We start from the raw sequence: 9,231 nt of genomic DNA on the forward strand, positions 1-9,231 counted from the left end.
TATAGATCTTGCTTGATAGTTCTCAATTAAGTTTATAATACAAAATTTTCAAAATTATGAAAAATATTATAAATTGAGAGTTATAAACGTTTAAAGAACGACACGAATAACAAAAATGGACAAAAAAAATGTGACGGAGGGAATAGTACCTCTTGATGTAACCATTTAAATTTTGAGCGGTCTTGGTTACGTCATTTTGAGCATTCATAATACAATCATTTTATTTTCACACCTACTTACATACTCATTTACACACCTACACTCACAATAGAGGTGGAGCCCAATAGAGGTGGAGTGTGCGGGCTCCACCTCTATTGTGAGTATGGACGTGTATATGGGTGTGGAGTTAGAATTTTTGTTCATAATATTGGACCAACACTTGTATTAACGTATATATGAGTATGTTAGGTTTATCTCGATAATGACCTGCCCGTGATTGGATGCTTAAGAACCGTTGATGAGCAAACAAAGCTCTGTTTATATATGTTGGGAATTTCTAGGTGGCCGCTACGGTCACTTCATGTGCTCTGAATCCAAAAATAATTTTAAAAAAATTCACGTCCGCTACAATCAATTCACACTACGTATCATTCATATTCTCGCTACCGCTGCACAATCCGTTACCGCTATTTAAGACAATGAGACTCCCTCTCACTTGGGAGACCAATACGCGTGGACAAAGTCAACACACTCACCTCTACTTTAGATTACATATATAGGCTTGCCAGGCTAAAATGCATGCAAAAATTATATTTGTAGTACAACAAAATGGGTGCATAGCGCACATATCACGATTACAGTCTATGTATTGAGTACATCTGTTTTCCTACATATATACACACACTTGCACTTTCAATCATATACATTTCTTAACACTAATACTTATATTCTCTCCATCCGTATATATCTTCGTCCTTGTTAAAAATAGGATTTTCTCTCACCAAGCTTGCCCTCGCATAGTGCTTGACGATTTTCTAGTCCTAAAATAATGGGTTGCCCCAAGCGTAGGGCGGAAATCGACGTGGCACAATATCCGGTAAGACCGGAGTCGAATCCACAAAGACGGTGATGTGTGTTGATTAAAAACTCGGGTGATTATAATTTAAACGGGCTCTTAGGTAGCCACCCTTTGACGATTGATTGAGAGATTAACTAAAACAAGAAAATTGAATGTGCTTTTCTAGAAAATTAAAAGAAAGGTACGGTCGTAGGGTTCATAACACTCGTAACCAGTCCGGGTTAACCTGCTCTGTTTGGAGTTCTTAAAAACGTTTAATTTTATATTGAAATAGATACCCCGCAAGATGAAAGACCCTATGGTCGCCGTATACCCATGCGCAGCGAATAATGAGTTTTGGACCCCCATCCTCCCGTTCACATGGGCTCCGACGATGCCCGGATTCGTCCGCGGGAAGTATTTTCCAATCTAAAATCGTTTTTTCATTGTTTGATAAAAGAAGCAGTGCTCGAACTAGCCACAGCGTGCCAATCACCCTGCGACCCTACTTGAACGACTACTCACTCATCATTAAACAATAAACAAAAGAAACCCTAAATTGAAACATACTTCTATTGCGCGAGATGAAAAATAAACAGAAAAATATCAACTAAACAAATACCAGCGAATAACTTTTATTGAAAACAGAAATTAAAACTAATTACTGGAGTACGAATAATTAAACAAAACTTGAAATCACTTGAAGGAAAGAAAAACTTGAAAGAAACTAAAAAAAAAAACATTCGAACCAGATCGGCCCGCAGCGTCGTCAGTTTCGTCCAAAACCCTCTGTCCGAAAAAATCCTCTTCAAAAGCTGCCGAAGTTTTTCTTTTTTTTTTTCCACGGGCTGCCAGGACCCTTACTGCTGTAGGTTAACTTTTTATATATAGGTATTGGAAACCTTAATCACAAAAAGGCCCTTTGAACTTCGTGAAATAACAAATGAATGATTCAATTTTGAATCATTTCGCATTTGAACCCCAAACTTTCTTTTATTGCTATTTTTGTCCAAATTTCTTGAAAACAAGCTTGAGCAACCTCCGCTTTGACACCCCGGCAACGTACGAACCGGCCTCGAGGCCACTCATTCCAACCTTGGTGCTAAATCCGCCTTATTACCTGTGAAAATAATAAAAACACAAAACAAAGACAAAGCACAGCATCAAATGGAAAATGAAATAAAACGCGCCTCTAATGCGCTAATTCGCCCTACTTAGGCGCTCATACCTACAATATTGCGCGCCTATCACACTCCCCAACTTGAGCGTTGCTAGTCCCTAGTAACGAACGAAAAGAAAAAAAAACGAAACAAAGACTAACAAGACATGAATGGGGATACGAAGGTTATGCTTACTGTACAATAGTTAGGCAAGGCAAAAGATTTTCGCCTTCTTACTCACCTGTAACTCAACTACATGCATGCTTTGGCAAAAATGTGAACAAAATTAGCGCCGAAACTCATGCAGCGATAAACGCCCCACGAAGGCAACGATACTACACTCGCTCACTGGAACACTCAAACATCCCATGAAAAAGCGTTTGGCGAACTACGTGGGACCGAAACAAAGGCCTCCACGCGCCAATCAAAGACAACGCTCACAAAGAATAAAAGCACGATATAACAATCACGATTTCACAAAATGAGCAACATTAATATAAAACATGCATGAACGAGAGTTTAACAACGTGCACAAGATCTACTAAGGACTTAATTAGGCTTATAATGACCGTGGTTCCGAACGGAAGGGAAACTGCAAATTAGGCGGCGGCCTATAGTAGCGCGAGGTTGACTACCCAGACTGGCCGCCACCTTCCCCTTAACTACCTGGTCCCCTTATGCCAACCAAAACAAATCCAAACAATGAAACACAATATTTACGATAGTTGTTATAGACCTACATGAAATAATAGGAAATAAAGATAATCCACCTACACTAAAAACTCGAAACAACACAAAAAAAAATAACACCACCACCACACTAGACTCATGCATCACGGGAGTCCAAAGATCATTCCGAACCGCTCTCGGCAAAGTCGTCACTGACCTCTAAGTCCGAAAACTGAGGCGGTTGATACAGAGTCGAGGACTGCCCTATAACATGATCAATCAATCACTTATTCTGATGTGCCAGTAGGTGCTGATTTCTCCCAACATGCCTCAACTCCACGTTTTCTTTTTCTTTTCTTTTTTTTTTCTTTCTTTTTTTTTTTTGGACTTAGCTTTATGCCTTGAAGGTTGGGTTTGGTTCCAAAACATGACACTCATCAAGACTTCTTCACATTCACTTTTGACGACAACGATGCTCCAAATCCAATGCAACAAGACACCCATGATGCACAAAGCTAGACCCCCCAGCTACAATCCAACCCACACACCGGTTTCCTAGGCTAGACTCAGGAACTGACTCGAACTGGTTTAAGATTGGTCAATGGGACTCATTTATGGTCTAATCATGCAAAAATGCCTTGTCTCATCCCCTATGCACGTTACCAACCCTCACAAATGCATGCAAAATATCTTACTACTCAATTGTGAAACAAAAGCCTACTATTTTTCACAAATGCGAGAAAAAGAAAACAATGAATATGGGAATGTTTATCAGAATGCATTATTAACTACGTGGGGACACCTACTCAACGTAACAACAGCATTAACATGTTCACAAAGGCGCCCAATATATGCATGAACTTGAATTAAAACAGGCACAATAATTCGGCTAATTCTAAAATGCTCGCCTAACCATACAATCAAGCATAACAAATGTATCCCCGAAAAAATAAAAAAAATAAAAATTTACCCTAGCAACGCAACAAAACATGTACAAGGTACACCCTCCCCCTAACTAGAAACATGCTATGTCCCCAGAGCATGGAGACACAGCAAAAGGAAGCACAAGGGAAAAGAAATGGACCTACGGGTGGCAGCAAACCACCATGACCTCGGCCGATGTTCGAGGAATTTCCTGTCACCCGGCCTCAGGGCCAATCACCGTACCCTGCAAAAGACATTAGTACCGCCTAGTTCGTGGTATCTAGGCTCCCAAGACAAAAAGAAAAAGAAAATACTCCACCAAATCGTCACGCGATCAACGTGTCATACTTTTCTTCCCATCCCTCGCCGGTGGGCAAGAAACGGGTGGCTATACAAGACCATGATGCTATTTTTATTTTTTTTACTTTTTCCAATTTTCTAGTTTTTATTATAAATGAGATAAACAAAAACAACTAAACAAGCGACAAGAACTAAAGAACTAAGAAATGAAAGACAATTATACATAGATTGTGCCAAAAACACCAGAACTTACTAAAATCCAATGTTACCAACACAAAAATGCCCTTACTAACCAGAGCTGGGCACACGATCCTTATTTTGATAGCGGCGTGCGAAGCTATAAAACCCAAGTCAATGATGGGTACCCCTATTACTAGGGGCCGGGTCCACTTCTCAATGAAGAGAGTGGTATGCAAAAGCTACCCGTCAGAACGTAGCCACAACGGCTACACAACAGGGTCATCCGAATAAACAGGATCGACCAACACCGCAACCGGTTCACCTACTTCACCCAGGATCGACCAACACCTTCATCAAACTCCCTAATTCTAGAAAATCTAAAAATGATGCCTTTTTGGCTATCTCCAGAAGATCCTTATACAAAATATTATCGACATGCTCCTGCACCAGCGTGTCGATCAAACTCACCTCATCATCCTTGACTCGGCTATCCGCATTGAACACTTTCACCTCCATTTTCAAGTCCCCAAACGACAGTTGGACTTGTCCAGTTTTACAATTTATGACAGCACTGAAGGTGGCTAGAAATGGACGGCCAAGGATGATAGGAGTCTTCTCAAAGACCTCCGGTATCGGGCATGTATCCAAGACAATAAAGTCGACTGGAAAAAGGAACTCGCCCACCTGAATTAAAACATCTTCCACTACCCCCTTTGCAAGTCTCACACTCCGGTCGGCCAATTGTAGCATGACCGGTGTGGCTCTCAGATCGCCTAGGCCAAGCTTTAAGTACACCGAATAGGGGAGCAAGTTGACACTTGCTCCTAAATCCAGCAAAGCTTTATCAAATTTTTGGCCCGCGATAGCTATAGGGATGGTGGGACAACCAGGGTCCTTGCACTTGGTGGGGATCTCAGCCTGGAGAATGGAGCTCACTTGCTCCGTCAGAAGCACTTTGTCCTGACTCTTGGCTCTCCGCTTTGACGTGCACAGATCCTTCAAGACCTTTGCAAACTGAGGAATTGCGTCAATGGCTTCCATCAAAGAGATAGGAAACTGAACTTTCTTGAATAATTCAAGTATTTGAAAGTTCACATTGACCTTCGGTTTCGCCACCAAGCGATTTGGATATGGAGCAACGGGTGGCGTTGGAGTCATGGGGGCCGCATGGGCAGACACCACCACTTCAGGAGATTCCGCCTCTTTCTCTACCTCAGGGACACTTCCCAAGTCTGGAATGACTGCTGGTGCAACCACCGGCACCGGGGGTGGAACCGATTTTTGCTTTGGAGGTAAGTCCTTATCGATCACCTTCCCACTTCTGAGAGTGGTGATTGCCTTAGCCTCTTCCAGACTGAGATTTGAATTGCTCGGGCTAGAAGAATCACCCACATAATGAGTACCGGCGGCATTGACTTGAGGTTGAGAGGGAAACCTTCCCCTCTCCTGCTGGACTTGTCCAACTGCCACCGTCAACTGGGTCAACTGGGTCCTAATGTCACCAATTGCCTGTTTGGTTTGCTCAGTGAAGCTTATTTGAGACTGCATGAGAGCCTTCATCATCTCATCAGTCTGCTTATCCCGCGGGGGATGGTTAATACCAGGGGGTGGTCCAAAAGATGAAGGATTGAACCCCTGTTGCTGCTGAGGTGGGTAATGGAACTGGGTCATTTGGCCTTGAGGAGGCTGAAACTGCTGAACTGACTGCTGAGGTGGTGCCTGGGGTTGCACTGGGGCTTTTTGATCCCTCCAACTCAAAAGTGGGTCTTAGGCCCACCCTGGATTGTAGGTATTTGAATACGGGTCCCAACGCTGGTTAATTGCGTTCACCTCAGCTTGATTGCTTTGGTAGGCCTCTTTCACCATCGGAAAAGCGGGCAAGCGATAACTAGATGCCCTGGACACTCACATAAAGCACAAACCTCCTCAACTCTCACCTCACTCACCTGATGGACTTGCTTAAACTTTAAGTCCTCTAACTGCTTAGCCATTTTATCCAGCTGAGACTGGACATTATGTTCTCGCACACTAGAGGGAAAAATGCCGGATCCACTGGGTCCCTGTGCAGCCATAGCCCTATCACCGAGGTCGGAAGGTTCCCAACTTCGATGTTTCTCAGCCAACTCATCTAAAAAGTCCCATGCATCGTCCGGGGTTTTATCTAGGAAATCCTCCTCCTTACAGAGGTATTCAAGTTGTTGGGTCGTCACAACATTCAGACCCAAGTAAAAAAAATGACACCAATTGAGGTTTGACAAATCCGTGGTGTGGTAAGGACAAAAGCAAGTCCTTGAACCTTTCCCAGCACCTTAAAAATGACTCGCCCTCTTTCTGCTTATACGATTGGATTTGGCGAGTCAGGTACTTCGATTTACTTTCCGAGAAATATTTCTTATAAAATAAATTTCGGACAGCAGCCCACGTCCTAAGAGACTGTGGTTTTTGCATCCACAGCCACTTATCCGCATTGTCCCTCAGCGATGCTGGGAAAAGCTTAAGACAAGCATTCTCCCACTGGGTAGTGGTGGCTAGGGTGCGCACCAACCCCTCAAAATGACGGACGTGCTCATACAGATCCTCATTCTCCTTCCCATAAAACAGAGGAAGGGCATTATGCGTACCAGGTTTTATGGTGAAAGCATTATGTGCTTCCACCGTCTCGGTTGGTAGAACTATTGGACCGAGAGGAGTGGTCCTCGCAGGATGCATGTGATTACGCATCGACATTGGTGGCTCTGCCATCTGGGGCTCGATTATTAAATCAACGAAAAGGCCTCCGATATCAAAAGAATCACCACTAAAAGATTCCTGATCCACGGTTTCCCTCGGCACTCTCTCAATGGCTACGAGACGTCTGGTATTGTCTCGATAGTACTTAGGTTTTAGAGGTGATTGCTTTCCTACGATGGAGGATTGCTTACCTCTACCTATGTTGACTCAAGATAACTAAATAAACTAAAAATAAAATAAAAATAAAAATAACTACCCGAATTCTTAACACACGTTACCGTCCCCGGCAACGGCGCCAAAAATGCTTGACGATTTTCTAGTCCTAAAATAATGGGTTGCCCCAAGCGTAGGGCGGAAATCGACGTAGCACAATATCCGGTAAGACCGGAGTCGAATCCACAAAGACGGTGATGTGTGTTGATTAAAAACTCGGGTGATTATAATTTAAACGGGCTCTTAGGTAGCCACCCTTTGACGATTGATTGAGAGATTAACTAAAACAAGAAAATTGAATGTGCTTTTCTAGAAAATTAAAAGAAAGGTACGGTCGTAGGGTTCATAGCACTCGTAACCAGTCCGGGTTAACCTGCTCTGTTTGGAGTTCTTAAAAACGTTTAATTTTATATTGAAATAGATACCCCGCAAGATGCAAGACCCTATGGTCGCCGTATACCCATGCGCAGCGAATAATGAGTTTTGGACCCCCATCCTCCCGTTCACATGGGCTCCGACGATGCCCGGATTCGTCCGCGGGAAGTATTTTCCAATCTAAAATCGTTTTTTCATTGTTTGATAAAAGAAGCAGTGCTCGAACTAGCCACAGCGTGCCAATCACCCTGCGACCCTACTTGAACGACTACTCACTCATCATTAAACAATAAACAAAAGGAACCCTAAATTGAAACATACTTCTATTGCGCGAGATGAAAAATAAACAGAAAAATATCAACTAAACAAATACCAGCGAATAACTTTTATTGAAAACAGAAATTAAAACTAATTACTGGAGTACGAATAATTAAACAAAACTTGAAATCACTTGAAGGAAAGAAAAACTTGAAAGAAACTAAAAAAAAAAACATTCGAACCAGATCGGCCCGCAGCGTCGTCAGTTTCGTCCAAAACCCTCTGTCCGAAAAAATCCTCTTCAAAAGCTGCCGAAGTTTTTCTTTTTTTTTTTCCACGGGCTGCCAGGACCCTTACTGCTGTAGGTTAACTTTTTATATATAGGTATTGGAAACCTTAATCACAAAAAGGCCCTTTGAACTTCGTGAAATAACAAATGAATGATTCAATTTTGAATCATTTCGCATTTGAACCCCAAACTTTCTTTTATTGCTATTTTTGTCCAAATTTCTTGAAAACAAGCTTGAGCAACCTCCGCTTTGACACCCCGGCAACGTACGAACCGGCCTCGAGGCCACTCATTCCAACCTTGGTGCTAAATCCGCCTTATTACCTGTGAAAATAATAAAAACACAAAACAAAGACAAAGCACAGCATCAAATGGAAAATGAAATAAAACGCGCCTCTAATGCGCTAATTCGCCCTACTTAGGCGCTCATACCTACAATATTGCGCGCCTATCACATAGCTAGTCTCTCACCGCCTGGAGAGCTTCCAGGTGGTGGTTTGGTTGTTTGTTTGGTCTCGATGAAGCAGTGGTGATGGCGAGCAGATCCGATCCATCTTCAGTGGTCAGCAGCTAGGGTTTCTATTTTTGTTTTTTTTTAGGTTTGGGCATGGCCCATTAGGTTTATGGGCTTGTCCCAATGGTTGTTATGGGCTTTGCTCTTTAGGTGTATAAGCTTTGTTCCAATGGGTGTGAGCTTTGTCTTAATGGGTGTTCTTGGTTGATTTCTTGTCAATCGAAGATTTAAATTTCGGACAGTATACATGATTATTCTTAGCTTAGGAATATGCCGTTTTACATGTTCCTATTAGTATTTGTAACCATTTCAGAGATTAATAAAAAAAAAAAAATTGCCTTTCAAAAGAAAGCTTGCACTCACATACATTAAGGAGTTCACCTTTTTAGTGGTTTTGGACACACGTTAATTTGACCTCACATTTTTCTCAACACGTTTATATTGAGCCCACAACTAATGAACAAATCTGTTGGGTGCTCACGGGCATTGTTACTCTTCTTCACCACAAAGTTGTACTGGGACCATAACTAAACATACGGATCCACATAAATGTGTTGTGGAGAAATATATATTGGGACACCGCCGTGGGTGAGGCTTGGACCACTTGATAATCTCCAGATAA

Source organism: Rhododendron vialii, chromosome 2a (assembly GCF_030253575.1).
Source record: "Rhododendron vialii isolate Sample 1 chromosome 2a, ASM3025357v1".
Lineage (NCBI taxonomy): Eukaryota > Viridiplantae > Streptophyta > Magnoliopsida > Ericales > Ericaceae > Rhododendron > Rhododendron vialii.